Source organism: Arvicanthis niloticus, chromosome 1 (genome assembly GCF_011762505.2).
Source record: "Arvicanthis niloticus isolate mArvNil1 chromosome 1, mArvNil1.pat.X, whole genome shotgun sequence".
Taxonomy (NCBI): Eukaryota; Metazoa; Chordata; class Mammalia; order Rodentia; family Muridae; genus Arvicanthis; species Arvicanthis niloticus.
The window spans coordinates 35104793-35124388 of NC_047658.1; the positions used below are offsets into that span (position 1 = coordinate 35104793).

At 36.6% G+C, this 19596-nt stretch overlaps 2 long non-coding RNA genes across 5 annotated transcripts; both read right to left on the minus strand.

Annotated features, from left to right (window-relative positions):
- Positions 1–5638: 5638 nt before the first annotated feature.
- Positions 5639–10673, minus strand: LOC143442537 (uncharacterized). Of its 3 annotated transcripts, none has more exons than XR_013110790.1 (5): positions 10170–10673; positions 8896–8946; positions 8717–8784; positions 7055–7196; positions 5639–6741 (listed from the first exon to the last, which is right to left on the minus strand). It is a non-coding gene; the product is annotated as an uncharacterized LOC143442537 (long non-coding RNA). The 3 variants fall into 3 exon arrangements; XR_013110788.1 differs by having other exon boundaries at positions 5639–6738; positions 8717–8787; XR_013110785.1 differs by having other exon boundaries at positions 8717–8787.
- Positions 10674–12263: 1590 nt separating this feature from the next.
- On the minus strand, positions 12264–16786 carry LOC143443075 (uncharacterized). 2 transcript variants are annotated; one of them, XR_013111790.1, is made up of 11 exons: positions 16711–16786; positions 16371–16485; positions 16032–16073; positions 15800–15889; positions 15545–15699; positions 15346–15394; positions 14818–14891; positions 13892–13990; positions 13430–13595; positions 12790–12987; positions 12264–12345 (listed from the first exon to the last, which is right to left on the minus strand). It is a non-coding gene; the product is annotated as an uncharacterized LOC143443075 (long non-coding RNA). The 2 variants fall into 2 exon arrangements; XR_013111803.1 differs by having other exon boundaries at positions 13527–13595; positions 15800–16073.
- Between the last annotated feature and the right edge of the window lie 2810 nt (positions 16787–19596).

The window sequence follows — 19596 nt, forward strand, 5'->3', positions numbered from 1 at the left end:
AATGATTATCAAAAACTTCTGAGATTTTGAGTAGAGCCAGTAATTTTTAAAGCTATCAGAACAAGTTGATACAATATGAAAATTTGAATACAGCAAACATAATTGATTAAAATTGCCCATGCACCAATATATACTGAAAATTAAAAATTCATAAGACAACAATACCTAAGGAGTTAATTATTGTAACATTAATAAGGGAATTATTAGTAACATGGAGACAGAAACTGCCAAAAGAAAAGAATATTGCAATTAATACAAAATATGTATTTTATAAAATGAATTATGCATTTAAACAGTTAGTATGACACAAATATAGGATTTTTGAGCAACGATGTTTGCCAAAGCGGTAAGGTATTTAGAGGAGTCTCAAAATAAGAGAGTGAAGTATGCAGATATACCCCCAGTGGCAAGATACATCAACACATGTCCCTTCAAGTTATTCCCTCTGCTACCCCAATTTCTCAGTGTAATGACAGATATGAAACATAAAAGCCAACAGTGGTAATGTGTAATACAACAATACCAAGAGAAGTGAAAAAGTGCAAAACAAAAAAATAACAATAGAGCCTGAGAGAGCTTAGTAAAAGCGAAAACACAACCAGTAGAATCATGTACTTTTAGATCATATTGCATAAGTCTGCTAACAAATGAGTATAAAATATCTTCCTATTCTAAACTTAAAAGAGAAATATCAGCACTATATAAATAAGAGTCTAAATAGACATTTCTGTAAAGTGATTCTATGAGCATTGCAGAGGTAAATTGTGTAAAATAAATAGAAACAGTAGGGTTAGTAAAAATGACAAGAAAATCATTATTGATAATTATTCCAAATTATATATAATTGTTATTCACACATACACACAATGTGTGTGTGTGTGTGTGTGTGTGTGTGTGTGTGTGTACATAGGTTTCTATAAATTACACACAATTGGGAAGATTATTGGCCCTCCAGGGGCAATGATTATCTAAGATAATTCCTAGTCAGAAAAAATCTGAAATTTTGAATTTTTCGTTAATTTGGTGAGTTGTTGTAAAGGATTCCAGGAGACTATCACAAGAGCATAGTCTATTATTATTGCCTTTGGTTGCTTCTAAGAAGTGGCAGGTAAGTACATATTGCTGGAATGACTGCATTTTGGATATGGGTTTATTAGAAATTGAACTGTAACTACATAAAAGCATGGTTCCTGGGGATTACCTTTGACTTCATAGTGACAGTTGTTAAGAAGTCAATTCATCAACTGCCTACCCAGTTATAATGCATTTAAATGACAATGAAGGGCATATACTAAAAGTACAATTGTGTTCTTACACATGTTCAAAATTATTCAAAATTATATTTAAAATTATGTAAAATCTAGTCATATGTATTTCATTTTTTTTGAATAAAGAATTAGTAAGGAGACTTAGAATGTAGGTTTTCAGTAGAAGAAAAATTAAAGAAGACACAGATAGAAATGAGATAAAAATGAGTAAATCTCATTTAATACATGTGTGTATAAGAAATTGAATTCCAAAAAGAAATAGAAAACTCAACAAATCAGGTCATGTTCAGAACTGAAAGTTCATGGATTTAAATAGAAGGAAATACCTTAGTTCCTAAAAGGTTCAGTATTTTCCCAGAAGTTAAAAAAAATTGGATAGCAATTCATAAAAAATTTACTGTTCATTAATCTTAGTCAAATTAGTGAATAAAATGAACAGTAGGTGAATCCTCAGTCTTTTCCTTATGACAAGGAAGACTAACTACTTCAGGTTAGAAATATATTATTTCTATAGAAATGCACAATAATATACAGATTTTTAAAGTACAGCTATCAAATGTAAAATTATATGAAAATATAAAACTTCAATTGAATTTACAGAGAAGAAACTAACAATCAAAAATGAAAGGCAAAATGTCTCTCAATATACAATACCACCAGCTACATGTGAGGTCTCTCTCTTTAATAAAACCTCCTCAGGAGATGAACAAGAAGCACCTTCTCCAAGTCTAAGATCAGCTTGAGCAGCATGGTGAGACCGTGCATCATAAAAAAAAAAAATTAAGAATAAGTAGTTAGGTACTGTAAAATATGTACCCTTTATTATTTATTTCCTCTCATACATTACATCTTGACTGCAATTTTCCTACCTCCACTACACCCAACCACCCCACCTCTGCTCTTCCTCAGATCCTCTCCTCCTCTGTGTCTCTTAAAAAAGGTCAGGCTTCCCAAGGATATTAACCAAGCATGGCATATCAAGTTGCATTAAGACTAGGAACAATCCCTCATATCAAAGCTGCATGAGGCCACTGAATAGGAGGAAAGTGTCTCAAGTACAGGCAAAAGAGTCAGAATCAACACCCACCCCCAGTGTTAGCAGTCCTACAAGACCACCAAGCTACACAACCATAACATATATGTAGAGGACCTAGCTAAGGCCTACACAGTTTCTGTGATTGTCACTTATGTCTCTGTGAGCCCTCCATGATTCTTGCTTAGCTGATTCAGTGGTCCATGTTCTTGTAATGTCCTTAGCTGCTCTGTCCCATACGATTCTTCTTCCCCCTCTTCTGTAGGGTTCACCGATCTCTACCAATATACAACTAAACAGAAAATGATTATCATTGACATATTATTATTAAGATCTTTATAAGGTTTAGAAAGTTCCAAATTCATAAATAAGGAGTTTTATCATTATTATAAATGCAGTATTCTCAAGTATAGAAATTGGTTACAATGACCATCCATGTGTGTTTGTGTGTGTGTGTGTGTGTGTGTGTAGTCCTAATTATAAAAATCATTCTAAAATTTGCGCAGCACAATAAATTCAGTATTAATGAAATAATTTTGAAAATAAGAATAAAATCAGAACATTTCACTAATACTTCCTTGTTTCTTTATTTATTATTGGAAATAGATACTTCTTTCAAACAATACATTCTTCCCCCAGATTCCCCTCCCTCTATTCTTACCAGCTTCCCCTCAACTACTTCTACCCCAGATCCACTGTCCTTTTTCTTCCCTTTAGAAAAAAGCAGGTCTCCAAGAAACTACAAAAAAAGCATGGCAAAGCATATATTAAGACAAGGTAAAAAGTCCTCATTTCAAGGCTGGGCAAAGCAATTCAATTTCAGGGAAAGAGTCCTAACAGCAGCCAAGAGAGTCAGAGACACATCTGCTCCCACTGTTAGTAGCCCCACAAAAACACCAAAGCTAACTGTCATAACATATACACAGAGGGTCTGATGCAGAACACGGAAGGCCCCGTGCTTGCCATTTCAGTCTCTATAAGCCCATAAGAAGCTGACTTAGTTGATTCAGTGGGCATGTTCTCCTAGTATCCCCTAATCCCTATCACACCTACAATTATTACTCCCCCTTTTCTGTGAGGTTCTAAAATGTCCAAAGGAAGGACCCTATAAAAACTTCTAGTTTAAAATACTTTCCATATAACGCCTGACTGTGAGTATTTGCACCCTCTCCCATCTGCTACTGAAGAAAGCCTCTCTGATGATGAATGAACAAGGCACTAACCTTGTTTATAAATTTATGATAATGTGACACCAAACACACAAATACACACAGGTATACATATACACACAAACATTCATAGAAATATAAAATTTACTTGAGATAATTAGATGACAAAAATATCATTTACTCATTATCACATAACTTGTGTCAGAAACAAAACTCATTGTAGATAAAGTATTTCTTAAAAGTTTTGGAACAAGTAGATATCACAGGAAAAATTATTGGGATTATATATGTAAACTAGGTACCTGCATCACCAAATATATCAAACCAGCAATGGTAATAACATGGAAAAGCTACAAAGTTGGGATTTCCCTCTCATCACTACAAGCATTTCAACTGAGCAGGTCTTTTTACCATAACAATTATTTACCATTTACAGAAATAAGGTAAGTTTTAGAAGCCTTTTCAAACTACTAAGTTCATGATCTTCCTTTACAGTATAAAAGAATGCAATGATTCTAGTTCAGGAAATATTCTCTCAAGAAGGAATGCTTCAGTTCACAGAAAACAGATTCACAACAAAAAATGCACTAACCTAGGTGATATGAGGAAAGATCATGGGGAAAGAATGAGCATTTCCGATGCTTGTCTATTCACCTATTAGTTAACAGAAACATTCTGCTTACTTGCCCAAAGCCAGGATAAAATACAAGCCTTTGAGTAAAGCTATACACACCATTAAAGGGTGTGATCCCATTCTCTTTTACTCTTCCTCTATCTCTACTTGTATTATTATTATTCCTACATTAACCTATATTTCATCATATTCTGGCCTCTACCTTGAGTTGCTATTAGTTCTTCAGTCTGTTTTCCAGTGAGCCATGCCGTTCCTACCCCTGAAGTCTGTAAGTAAAATATATTCCATTGTTGCATTGCATTGCTGATTTGTCTCTACAGTGCCTCACTTAACCATCACTTCTGGCCCTATACTCTGTTTTTATCACTTGATAATCAATCCTCTCAAAATATTTGATATAATATTAATATGTAAATATTATATTTGAAAAAAATAGACCCACCATTTCCTAATCAAAAATTCCTCTACTAACCCTATGATTATTTCTATGATATCTTCATGTAGTCTCTCCATTCTTTATACAAACTGAGTCCATTTGCTACTGTGTATATATGCATGAATGTAGAACAATCCACTCAAGGATGAGTAAACTCTCAGGGAAAACAGTCCTAAAGCAATCTGACTCTCCCACCTCCCAAAAGGCAATCAAATTCCAATAGCTATGCAGGGATGGGACTTCATGAGTCTTTCCTGCAGCCAAGGCAGCATCTGGCTGGCTTGATTTGTTCTAAGTCTTATGCATGTATTCTTAGCTGTTGAACATTCATTTGTTCAGCTTTTCTGTTACACTCATCAACTACTGGTATCATGCAGATATCTGCTACCTCTGGCTCATTTGAGACAGTGTTTCTCAACAGGCTGGAAATTACCAAATAGTATAGGCTGGGTGGCTGACAAAATTCAGATACCAGACTATGACATCCCCTTATGTCTTAGGAGTCCTTGCCTATACAATTATGCCAGGCTTTGCCTAGAAGTAAAACTTAGTTGTTTATATCTAAAAAGCAAGAACATTGCTGAATATACTACCTCTATGTATTTTAACATAAAATGATAAATAACACACCAAATATTACACAAGAATCATAATTCTGTGCCATGAGAACAAGGAGAGGTAGGGCCATAGAGAGCAAGCCTGGAAGAAGAGTGGGGTTGAGGCATGTCCAAACCCTGGAAATCTTATCCTGAGATTGGCAGTAGTAAGATTGCTCCCCAACCCTGCCCTGGTCCTGCATGTCCTGGTGCATGTAGCCCTATGCCCTCACTTTTGTTCCACCAGAGGAATTCATGTAGCTCATGTAGCCACGTTAAACTTTCTTTTCCCTTATAAGGTCATGTCCAACAAATATTTGGAATTACTCCTTATGCTGAGGCATCCCCAGCACCTGGCCCCTACCAATGATGTACCTTTACTCTATTGTTCCTACTCAACATGCAAAATATTTGAATAGCCTTTGAACCATCCATTAAGATGAGCTGTCTCAATGAAGCTGCCTCTGGAGAGTATGTTCTAACTGTGCTCACTGCCCCCAAGACAATATTCCAAGTAGCTATTTTAAGCTATCAAATAATTGTGCATGCCACAGAGGTCAAGGGCACCACAAGACAACCTGCACAGTCAATTAACCTGAACCCATGGGCCCTCACTGAGAATGAACCAACAACCAAAGTGTATGCAAGGGCTGCAACTAGACCCCCAACAGCTTTGTACCATATGTGCAGCTTGGTCTTCATGTGGCTCCCCTAAAAATAAGATCAGGGGCTATCTCTGACTCTGATGCCTGCCATTAGATCCCCTTTTCCTAACTGGACTGCCTGATTGGGCCTCAATGGGATAGGATACACTTAGTCCTGCTGTGACTAGATGTTTCAGGATTGGGAAGTACCCAATGTGGGGATCCTTTTATCTGAGAAGGGAAGAAATAATATCAGAAGGTATTTGTAAGAGTGGGACTGGGAGGAGAGGAAAAAGGGGGCTGTGATCAGGATATAAAGTGCATAAATAAATTAATGAATGAAAAAACTTTGTCAGGAATGGTTTATTTTTTGTTGTTGAGTTGTTGGCCAATGGGATGCCATAAAGACATGACCAAATATTACAAGTTAGCCCCTAAACACATATACATTTGAGTACCAACTAATGGACTCAACAGTTGCCAGTTAGAAATAAATAAAAATAAGTATTCAATGATAATAATTAAAAGAAAAGTTCATGAGTTGAGAAATAATGTGACATACAGGTGAAGAGCCAGTGGTATAAGGGGGGAGTGGAAATTATCTAAATACAATACTTATGCATGAATGTCTAAAAAAATTATACACTTCCTATATATTTAAAGATAGTTACCATAGAATAGAGGAGGCAATACCCTAACTGGATTTATTAGGTCACAAAATAATCTCTCCAGTGTTAGGAATTGTTTATTTTGTTGAACTTTAGTTGATAACATCCCATAGACAACCCCAAACAAGATATTGACAAGGCTCTTAGTTACTCTCTACAACCTGAAGGTAAAGTCCTGATGCTAAAGAAAGATGTCACTTACTTATGTCATGAAACATGGAGAAATTGAGCCAATGCCCAGCTAGAAGCTTCACCTCTGATGTTCATGGAGTTGGAAGGTACTCTGCATGCTACTGGAGGAAAACATAAATAATCATTAGCACTCAGCTACAAATGCTGGAACCTGCAATAGTGACATGCCTACAGAATATACTGCTGTAATTGTGGCACAAATTTTATTGAAGTAATAACCTATTTTGATCGGATTTATGGCCCAATACATGACAATCAAGACTCATACCAGATACTGTTAATGTGCTCAAGAACACAAGGATACATATGTCATGGGCCTAGTAAAAAAACACAATCAATCTGCAAATGGCACATTGCAATAAAATGGCTGCTAATGGCATATTGTCAAATCCATGGATCAGTGAATCACTTAACTCTCATCAGAGAAGCTTCTTCTTGTAGTAAATGGGAACTAACCCAGAGAACAACTGGGTAATGTACAGACAGTGAGAGACTTTGGAGCACTTGTCCTGAATAAGATTCCTTCATCACACCTTTGCCTTCAAATCTCGTGGATCTATGGAGAAGGGAAATTAGAAAGACTTTAAGAGCAAGAAGTGATAGATAACTCCAAGAAACAGACTCTTCCATATACAACAGGGCCTATAAACATCTGTACTCACAGAGACTATTACAGCATACACAAGACATCATAGTTCAAACTGAACAAAATCTCAGCAGTAAACAGAAATGGAAATGAAGTCCTCACCCTAATCAGAAGCTATGTACAACTGATGCCTATTGGCAAAGAGAAAGTCTTTTTTTTCCAAATTATGTCACTAGATATCTCAACAAATGCAAGGACAAACTGCATGTAAGAAAGTAATTAGGAAACACAAAATGGTAACACATATACTCTTTTGGGTTGGGGAGGGGGTTTTTTGTTTCATTTTTTGTTTTGTTGTTTTAGTTTTATTTGTCTTTAGTATTGGTTTGTATTATTGATGGGTTTATCATTGTTTTGTTTGATTTTCTTTTTTGTTTTGTTTTGGAGGCATTGGGAGATAGAGAAAAAACACAAAGTTTGATGAGGAGGGAAGCAGGAAGGAATTAGAAGAAGTTGGAGGAGGCAAAATAATATGATCAAAATATATGATATGAAAACAATTAAATAAAAATCATATATGTATATATATATGATAATACAACACAAATTTGCAAATATAAAATGTGATTATATGCCATGAAAAGGAAAATATGGCCCAAATATGTAGATTTGATTGTCAATGCATAAAGACTTACTGTAAAGAAAAACATTAATACAAAACTGGGTAACAATTGTATGACCCTCTCCAAGTAAACAGAGAAAAATCATGATTTGAAGAAAAACACTCAAATATTAGTTATGAAAATAAAATTCCATAAGCTTAACTATCTGTATAATATATACAGGTATTAAATCACCCAGAATGTAAAAATTTTAAAAATAAAGTAACAATAATCACATCCATAAATATGGAAATATCTTTGTGAAATCTTTCCCAAATATCTCATAAAAAGTTTATTCTCTCTAACACAAACACATACACAAAAGAACACACATGTTATGTACTCAATAATAGGTCGATATTAGGCGAAAAGCTTAGAATACCCATGCACAATACAATTCACAGACCATATGAAGCTCAAGAGGAAGGGGAATATTAAAGTGTGGATGTTTCATTCCTTCTTAGAAGAAGCAACAAAATACTCACAGGTGGTACAGGGTGGGAGGGACTTGGAAGAAAGGGATAAGGGGGAGGGGGAAAGGAGGGTAGGATCAGGAAAAAGAAATAAAAAGATCTCTGTGTTGGTAGATCATCTGCCATTTTATCAAATATAACTTAATTAGAAAGTGTATTATAATACAAACACACACAAATACATTATATATATAGCATATAATAGTATATATTATATAATGTATATAATATAAAACATTGTATATAGTGTACTATGTGTATCTATACTGCATTTCCTGTATGTGTGTATAGAAGTATATACACTGTCCATATGTTTGTATGTATATGTGTATGTATTGAAAACATAGACTCATACCTGGACAATGTGCAGAGAATGAGAGTCTTGGGACACTCAGTCCTAAATGATATGTCTTTCAGGGCTTTCTGCTAGGAGGAAGAGAAGGCAGAAAGAGTATAAAAACCAAAGGTGGTTGATAACACTCATGGAAATGCTATCTTTCAGACACAGTAGTAGTGATACACATACAAACTCACAGAAAATGTAGTAGCATGGCCAGCTGCACAGGTTCAAGCTAAGTAAGATCACTGTGAGGGAGAAGTAAACACATGGAAAGGCTCCATCAATAACCAAAATGCTATTGACAATTGGCAACTACATATAAAAGTGAAAAAAGATTTTCCAGTGGATATACTGATCACATTTCAATGTTGACCTCATGCTCAGAAGTATGTGCACAACACAAAATGAACTCAATGGTACTTTGGAGACTTTTGTCTCATATTGCTTTATTTCATCATTTTGTTATGTTACTGCTCTTTTCGTGTGTATATTATGGCTTCTAATTTTGTGTTTTATGATTTTTTTGTATTTTTTTTTCAAGACAGAGTTTCTCAGTGTACCTTTGCTCTCCTGAAAATCACACTGCAGGCTGAACTGGAACTCATAGTATCTGCCTGCCTCTATATCCAGAGTACTGGAATTAAAGGTGTGCACCACTACTGTTTTATGTATTTTATTTACTCTCTCTTTCTCTTTTCCCTCTCTCTCTGTGTTAGTGTGTGTGTTTGTGTGTGTTAGTGTGTGTGTGTGTGTGTGTGTCAGTGTTAATGTGTGTTTCCACAAGGGGGTGGTACAAAGATAGATAAGTGGATTAGTAAAGAAGATGTGAATAATTTGGGGGAGGAGAAACTCCCTCAAATAATATAGTGATCAGAATATATTACAGTAAATGTTGGAAAAACATATATTGCAAGTCATGCTAAACACTTGAAATTTGACTCTAAAGGTTCTAAAGGCTGCAATGAACCAAATGCAGAGCTTAATTTGGGTGTAACAATGTTTACCAATTGGAGAAAGCATGGGTAGAAAATCCAGAACATAGGTGGAATTAGCATACACCCATCACTAAGGCAGTAGGTTATACTTAGTATCTTTGTCTCTTTATATACTTCCTATGCTTTCAGTTTTCTTCATTGGCAATACAGTGCATTATAAGTACAAGTAAGTAAGAATACCTAAAGTAGCATTCACCACAAAATGATAGACAAAGAAAAATAAAACAACATGAACAATAACAGATAATCCTGAGCAGGGTGTAAATAAGTAAAGTGACATCACAGTGGATGAAATAACACATTCTCACAATGCCCAAAATACAATTCACAGACCACATGAAGCTCAAGAAGGAGACCAAAGTGTGGGTGCTTCGGTCATTCTTCAAAGGAGTAACAAAATACTCATGGGAGCAAATATGGAGACAAAGTGTGGAGCAGAGACTGAAGGAGGAGCCTTCTAGAGACTGCCTCACCTGGGGATCCATCCCATGTGCAGTCACCAAATGCAGATGCTATTGTGGATGCCAGGAAGTGCATGCTGACAGGAGCCTGATCTATCTGTCTCCTGAGAGGCTCTACCAGAGCCTGACATATACAGAGGAGGATGCTCACAGCTAACCATTAAACTGATCAAGAGGTCCCCAATGGAGGAGCTAGAGAGAAGACTGAAGGAGCTGAATGGGCTTGCAGTCCCATGGGGAGAGTGACAATACCAACCAAGCAGAGCTCCCAGGGTGTCAGTTTGGAAGCACATAGGGAAGGACCCATGGCTCCAGCTGTATATGTAGTGGACATCAGGGCATCGGTGCGAGAGGAGATCCTTGGTCCTATGAAGGCTGGATGTCATAGTGTTGGGGAATTTGAGGGTGGGGAAGTGGGAGTGGATAGATAGGTGGGGGCACACCATCATAGAAGCAGGAGGAAAAAGGATGGGATAGGAAACTTCTGGGGTGAGGGGAAATGAGAAAAGGGGATAACATCTGAAATATAAATAAAAATATTCAATTAAAAAGAGAAAAATAAATCACACAGGTAAGAAACTAATACTATGAATATATTAAAACTTTTTCACTGTAACATTAAAAGAGGAGTGTCTTTCTGGCATAAATAATTCCCTGAAAAGACATGTCTCCAGTATAGTTTTTTATAAAAAGATACAAAAAGAAAATAAATCTATATATATCAATGCTTTTAGTATTAGAAAAGCACAAATCTAATAGTCTTGAGACAGACTGCAGAAATCTAAGGGGCACACAGCCAAGTAAAAAAGTAAATTTGTGGTATACCTTTTAAAACACCAATTGAGCAGAAAAGGTCAAAATATCAAGTTACAGGACAATGCACAGTGCAGTCTGTGTAAGCGGTGTCCTGAAATTTTGTGACACATTTCATTTATTTCTAATTTCATATAGGGTAATGTATTTACATAATGTCTACCCCTCCCTCTGCTTCCCAACTCTTCTTATGGGCCCCATATTCTCACACAAACTCACAACCTCCCGTCCATTTATTTAGAGGGTGAGTACACTAAATAGGAATACCTGATTTTGAAATTTTAACTTATCTACCAATGACCTGGTTTTTTTGTTTAGAAATTCAAATTTAGATCCATGAGGGATGTCTTCCTGAAGGCTCAGATGATCAGGTCCCCCTCAGGCTCCTAAGATGGTTTGTGGGGTTAATTCCATGTTGAATTGAAGTGATCTCTAGGAAAAATGCAGAAACATTTATTTTAACTTGTAGTTTCAAGTTGCATTCCATCATTGGGGAAGTCACAGTGGCAGGTTGTATAAGGGAACTGATCATGTTATATCCATACCTAAGAAGCAGAGAGCTTGTCCGCTTGTTTTCTAAAGAAAGAGAGAAAGAAATTATGGTGTTGAGTGAGTGGGTTGAGGTGTAGGGAAGATTAGGTATATATTAGGAGAGGGAAAGTAGTGATCAGAATATATTCTCAATATAAAAAGCAGAGAGTAATGAACAGAGAGTTCATTCTAGTCCATGCTAGTACTCATCCTGCCTCCATCATTTTATACAATCTAGGGTATGTTCCTAGCTACACTTAAAATGGTTCTTTAAACAACCAAGGTGACCCCTCACAGATAATGTCCCAAGGGCTTGCTTCCAAGTTGATTTCAGATCCTGTCATGTTGACAGCTAACACTGAACTAACTAAACAAGCATAGAGAATGTTCATATTTTAATATAGACAATATTTTTTGAAAACATATTAACTTCCCTTTATAAATTTTTGGAAAACAGAACACAGATATAATGTTTACAAGTCTTTTAGCAATGACAGTATAACCTAATAACAAATCCTCACAAACAAGACAGCGCATTAAAGACAAATATAACTTATAAATACAGGGACGGTCTTGGGGGAGAGGACAGGAGGAAAAGACTGACTCTGAGGAGAGGAGGAATAGAAAACTCTGGTTGGGATTAGAGAAGAATGGAAAACAGAATTCAGAAGAGGGATTGGAGGTATGGCTCAGTAGTAAAAAGCACTGTCAGTTCTTCCAGAGAACCCAGATTCAATTTCCTGAACCAACATGGCAACTCACAAATGTCTGTAATTCCAGTTCCAGGGACTCTTACTCCATCTTCTGGCCACCAAAGGCAACTGACAGGTATACAAAGACAAACCTGCATGCAATCAAAAAATAAACGTGTGTGTGTGTGTGTGTGTGTGTGTGTGTGTGTGTGTGTATCCTACTTCTATTTTTTTCCAGTCATTACCCGCCTTCTGGTCTATCCTCCTACATTTTCTTAGCCCACTCCTCCTCCCACCCCATCTCCAAGAGGATGTCATCACTCCACCACCATCAGGCTTCTCCACTCCCTGGAGCCTCAACTCTCTTGAGGGTTAGGCAAGTATTCTCTCACTGAGGCCAGACCAGGTAGTTTTCTGCTGTATATATGTCAGGGTCCTCAGTCCAGTTCTATATGTTGCTGGTTAGTAGCTCCATATCTGAAAAATCTCAGGGGTCCAGGTTAGTTGAGATTGCTAGTCTTCCTAAGGGGTAGCACTCCTCCTCAGCTTCTTCTAGCCTTTCCTAATTCAACCACAGGAGTCCCCGTCTTCAGTACCTTGGTTTGGTGTATCTGTGTCTGTCTCAGTCAGCTGGTTTTGGGGCCTCTCAGAGGACAGCCATGCTTAGGCTCCTGTCTGTATGCACAGGATAGCATCAGTAATACTGTCAGGCCTTGGTGCCTCCTCCTTGAGATGGATCCCAATTTGGGCTGGTCACTGGACCTCCTTTCCCAGTCTCTTCTTTATTTTTGTCCCTGCAGTTGGTTTATAAAGGAACAATACTTGGTCAGAGTTTTTGACTGTGGGATGGCAACTCCTTCCCTCTACTTGATGCCCTGTCTTTCTACTGGAGGTGGACTCTACAAGTTCCCTCTCCTGACTGTTGGGCATTTCATCTAAGGTCCCTCCCTCCCTTTGAGTCCTGAGAGTCTCTCACCAACTGGGTCTCTGGTACATTCTAGAGGCTCCCACCTCCCACACCCTGAGGTTGCATATTTCCATTCATTCTGTTGGTCCTCAGGGCTTCTCTTCTACTCCCCCAATACCCAATCATGTTCTCCTTTCCCCCTCGCCATCCCTCTCCATTCCCCTCTTCGACACAGATCCCTCCCTCCCTCCCTGCCTCCCAAGCCTGTAAAACTCATGATGTCCTCACTCTTAATAGCTAAATAGTATTCCATGGTGTAAATCAACCACCTTTTCTGTATCCATTCTTCTGTTGTGAGACATCTGGGTTGATTCCAGCTTCTGGCAATCACCAATAAGACAGCTATAAACATAGTGAAGCATGTACCTTTGTGGCATGATGGAGTGTCTTTTGGATATATGTCCAAGACTGGTATAGCTTAGTCTTCAGGTAAATCTATTTTCAATTAAAATTAAAAATACAGAAGAAAATTCCTTCAAAAATACTTTTGAAAAAAAAGACAACAAAGAGGAACAAAAGTATACATGGGAACAGAATGAATGTGAGTCACAAATGTAATAGGGTCCCAGACTTTAGAAAGCCTTGAGACTTTAGCACACTTCTATGGTGGAAGTACTATTTAGAGTGTAAAATTCAGCACGTAAATGCTGCCACCTCCCAAAACTACAAAAAAAGATCTAATCCTAACCCATCAAAATAATTGTTCTGAGAAACTCACCAAATATACTGACCTTTCTGTTTTGTCTTCTATAGTTCTGCTTCTGGCTAACTGTTCTTCATAAGTGAAGTATCTCAACCCAAAACAAGACTGTTCTTCTTCAGAGCTCATCCTGAAAAAGTGTCAGTGCTGCACAGGGATCCTGAACATGCAGTGTATTTGCTGGCCAGTTAATAAAGATTTTCTTTTGGCTTAAACCCATGTCTAAACAGTCTTTTCTGGTAAATACCTCACAATAAATATTCATTTCAGATTTAAAAATTAGTTAATATGTTACACTACACACAAATGGTATGATAAAAATTAAGTGGTTATCTCACAAAGGCAGAGGAAATCTATCACAAATCCAAATCACTCAGCAAAGTAGGGAGAGAAGAACGTCATACACATCGTTTTTGTCTTAAAAGGCTCAATTTTCAGATTAAAAATAACCAGATGTGCACTCCCTCCAAATTTCTATTGAAAATTTGTTCCAAGCATACTGTGAGTTGTATTTAGTGAGAAAATAACATGATTTACCAAAGTCTATTGGTCAAGAATAAATAAATCATAATCTACCTTTATAAAAATGACATATCCTTATGGATATAAAAGCCATATGAAACCTACCAAACTCATTTGAAATATGAAAATATTTTGACAATACTGCAATGGATTTACAAAAAAATAAATGTTCAACTACATTTCTATCAAAAGCCACCCCAAATATTAACTAAAAAAAATAAACATAGCAAAGGAAAATATGCTAGGCTTAGAGGTGTGCCTGTGTTCACAGCTCAATGGAAACTAAGTATGAATGATTACATGAGGTTAAGAGTTGGAGACCTGCCTGGGCAAGACTGAGAACAGCCTATTTCTCTATATAAAGACCGTTTAATGCAAGCTTAAAAGGCATAGACCTTTGGTGAGGAAAAATTCTTAAATTAGATCAGGACATACATTTTTCTGGCTGTGTTTTCTTGAAGAGGCACAAAGTGAGGTCTGTTTGGCACAGATAGGAAATGGAGGAGAGCCTAGAAATGAAAAAAAGTCCCATTTAGTCCAAACTGATGACTGATCATTCTGTCTGATGAATCAACAGAAAGGTGGCATACACACATAACTTCTAATGACTAAAAGTCACGTATTCCAAAGCATGACTATGGGATCCTTCAGGTTTATATTAATAATTATTTAAAATCATCTGTAATGGTGATACATGCACATGAGTGACAGAGCCACTTGACTAAGGGCATTGTGTGCTCCTACTCTCAGACCCCTCTCTCTCGAGTCCAGATGTTTTTAGATCATCTGTAAGACAATTTCTGAAACTATATATTAGGAGAAGTGAAGTACAAACCACCATTCAAAGCACTGATTGTAAATACAACTTTTGAGGGGAAGAAGAAAGGAGAGAGGCCACTGAATCTTGGGTAGGTTGCCTAAGACAGTGTTTGGAATGCTGGATAAAACTTTGCTTGTACTTACAATGATTCCAGGAGACTGCTCTAAGTAGGCATTTAGAAGAGGTTGGTTACTGTGTAAAACAAAACATTTAATTCCATCATTGTCTATAAAATAAGATATTTTTGTGTACTGTATGGTTTTTTTTTGCTTTATATGTAATGACTACTTCCATCTTTAGTTTTCATCTCTTATGTGAGATATGAGAAAAGATTCTAGGTACCTTATCCAAGGAATCCATTCTTCAATCAGATTCATATTGCTTCATCACAACCATGGGGCAATGGTGGTACATATCTTCAGTCCTAGCACTTGGGGGACAAGCAAGCAGATCAAGAAGATTGAGATAAGCCTGGTCTACAGAGCCAGTGTAGTATCCTAGGACAGCCAAGGATACACAGAGAAATTATCTCAAAAAAATAATACCAAACCAAAAACAAAAATCGGGGAAGCACAGAGGTATGTGCTTATAACTCACAACATTGGAAAGTCAAGACAGCGATGTCCCTGGAGCTCCCTGGCCAGGCAGTCTGTAAATTCGGTGAAACTCCTGTTCCTGTGAGAAACTCTGTGTCAAACAACAAAAACAAAAAACAACAATAACAACAAAGCCAAGGTGACTCTATCTACTTATATGGCTTAGGTTAAGAGCACTGGCTGCTCTTCCAAAGGACTTGGGTTCCATTACCAGTATTCACATGGTAACTCACAACCATCAATGACTCCAGTTCTCAGAGATCCGATGCCATCTTCTGGCCACAGTAGGTCAGGAATGGAGGTGTTGTACAGAAAAACAGAAACATATGGACAAAATAACTATATGCACAAAATCAAAACAATTGAATTTAAAAGAAAAAAAACAAGGAGGTTGTCTCTTGAAAAATAACATCATCGGTTTATCTATGGTTTCCAATGGCCATAAATGTATAAACACATGTTACAAATGAGCATGCAGGAATGCACACACAAAGAAACACACACACACACGAACGTACGCAAAAAAAGTACAACACAAAAGAAGAAAAGTAAAATAAAGATGCCAAGTTTACCATTCTTACTAAACATTGTGTTGAATCTTCCCATCAAGAGCATTCAGTGAGCAAAATAAATATTAGGTATGCTTCTTTCTTCTATGTCTTTTCCATATCACAGGATAAACTGCATCTATTTGGAAAAGGCATAATCTTCTGCATGGGAAAAAAACTTGAGAGCTGAAAGATAGATTAACAGCTTAAGAGCACTTGTTGTTCTTTCAAAGGGACCAGGTTCCAACCCCAGCACCCACTGTAGCTTGGGAATGTCTGGGGCAAATTTTATGTTATATATTCATATGTAATATTACTGTTACATGTTAGGTGAATTTATAATGTGTAGCTTCTGCAGTAATACCTGACAGAATGGCCCATACTTGCTAGCAGTAATTCTTCATATCTTCCTCTGTAGTATTTCAATTCTGTCATATTCTGTGATAGATTATAAATTTGAACAAAATATTAATATCTAAATTAGCAGCAACCTAACTTCTGGCTGTCTATCCAACAAAGCAAGGATTTTAATACACATTTCTCCACAGTAGCTATAGAAATAACTTATTAGCATATCAAAATTTCTCAATACTTTCCATCCCTAGGCAATTATATGTCTAAATAGCCATGAAATGTACTTTATTATACAAGAGACATAAAACTAAATAAAAGGATGAGATTGAAAAATCAAAACCTCATTTATGTAACACTGGGAAAAGGGTAACGTGTAGGTGCAATAACTAATAAAATTATTAATAATTACAAAGTCACTTGAGTCATGGGAAGGTCTCATAGGTCTCATAATTCACTAAAATATTTCTATGGTTTTTGTTTTGAAATTTCATACAATTTTATAACATAACAATTAAAAGCCGACACTCTGTATAAATTAAACAGTAAGTTGGGTTTCCCAAAGGAGTAATATTGACAAAAGAGCATAACTCTTTTTGAATATATGTAAAATCCTGATTTCCGAAAGTAGTGGAAAAAAGAATTTGACCCAGGTAGCTTAAAAAAATAACTGGACATTCCATTCCTAAATGAGAAGTGAGTTGTCTGAGAACACTATTATTAATTAGAAGTATTGCTTCCTAAGTATGAACTTCTGATTTCATAACTACTCGGCATAAAATTTTTTGTTGATTTCTCAAATCAATGAAGTCAAATTTCTCACTGATAAAGATATTATGTATATTTAAATAAAATGAGGTAGACTATTCATGTTCTACTGAAGTTGATCATAAATGTGGTCACATTTAACCTGGTTGTAGACTTGAATATAGTTGATGTAAAAAAAAATCTCTTTTCAATCAAAAGAAACTGGAAATATGTAAAGAAATGATAGATTTTAGGCTTTAGCAAAAAATCATCACAATTAGCCTAGGTCCCCTTATAGCATCAGAATTTTAGGCAAAATATAAATGTTAAAATACAGGTTAGAAAAGAAAGCAGACCTAAATTAGTATATACATTTTCATCCTATGATCTCAAAAAGATAAGATCCAATTAAGCACAATCAAGGCATGTACGTAAGGACAGTTATAAACTATTAGACAGTTATAAACTATTAGAGATTTCTCAAAAAGGAAAAGAACACCTGTGTTCTGGTATCCTCCCTTAACCCCCCCCCCTTAACCGCCCCCACAATAGCCCCATTTCCTAGTTTCTAACAGAACTTTAACACATAGATATAAAGATTCAAGGCTACAACCCACATAAAAGAGAGATTGTGTGCTGTTTGACTCTCAGCCTGACCACTGATGGCTGCTAGGCAAAAAAAAAAAATGTAGGTTTTCTTCAGGGATGTGATTGGGGTAGCTTGCATGGCTCAAGAATGTATATCAAGGAACACTAACTGCTTTCAGTACTTTTTTGGGGGACGGGATTAGAACAGGGAAGGGCACAGTGAGAGCAGGGAGGAGCTTAGGGAGTTTGGGGATGAACATAATCTAAATACATTATATACACAAATGAACTTCTCAAGGAATAATTTAATTTAAATAACATTATTTTAGAAACCAAATGTAAATAAATATAATGTAGTTTTATAGGAATACTATTAGTTTAATAATTTGCATAAAAGAAACATGCAAAAATAACGAGATACACACCAAACCACAAACAGATTCTTGCTTTTGGACATGCAGAAATTGATCTTTTTAAATGGCCAGATATTTAGTCTTTAGCAAGGATTAAATAAAAATATACCAATATATGGCAATTCCCTTTGTCTGCTAAAATCCCTTATGAATTTTTGGCCAATAAAAACCATACTTACCTACAGGTTTGCTTGATAGGGAATACAGGGGGGCATATGAAGGAAAATAAAATGTAAAATTACACGTTATGATTTGAGGTACAAGTTAAAATCACAAAGTCGTTTTGAGTAGTACAAAGCAAGATGCAGAGACAACCAGAGAATCTGTACCTATGCTAAGAATGCAGGGAAGACTGCCCGCAGCACAGTGACTTTCCACTTAACGCTTTTACAATGAATCCCTCTTCAGACACTGTACGTCTATCACCCATTCTACTCCAGAGACCTCAAAGCTTACCTCTGACAAGGCTTTCATCCGGTGGAGTGGTCGGCCTTGTCTGTGTTGGACCCTCCATTTCATTCTCTGCGCAGCTGCAGACCCTGCCCATCCGCAGCTTCCCAGCAGGCTGTTCGCGGCCTCCATCTAGTGGACACTAGGTGGCAATGTTAGCTGTCATTCTGAACTGGTCTAGAACGTTTATGTAAGCCTGAAAAAATATTTAAAAAATAAAATAAAAAAATAAACTAACATGAACTTATTTGCCTGGTAGGATGGAGTCCTCATAAATGGCAAAAGGGAGAGAAAATTAGACAGAAGAAAGGTAGACAAAGCCCGCTAGCCTACGAACCCAGCAGTCATTTCCATTCAACTTGAACCCTTCCTAAATCCAGCCTTTGAGGAAATAGCATAGAAAAGAGTCTTCTGTGCTTTTCTCAAAAACAGGCATCTTGGTTTAGAGAGCATAATAGAGAATAAACGCAATGATAAATAAGTTACAAAATGCTTCAATACAAGAAGCAATTCTTCTGGGAGATACATCCCCATCTCCCCCTTACCTGTATCCTCTTACTTGTCTAGTATCCTATGTATGGTCCCCTACTATATTGCAAATTGAGCAGATTCCTGTTGTCTCCTGGTCAGTTGTCATATATACAGTTATTCTCCACGCTATATCCTTGCCTGACCAACTTGTCCGTCATCTTTAGAGCAAA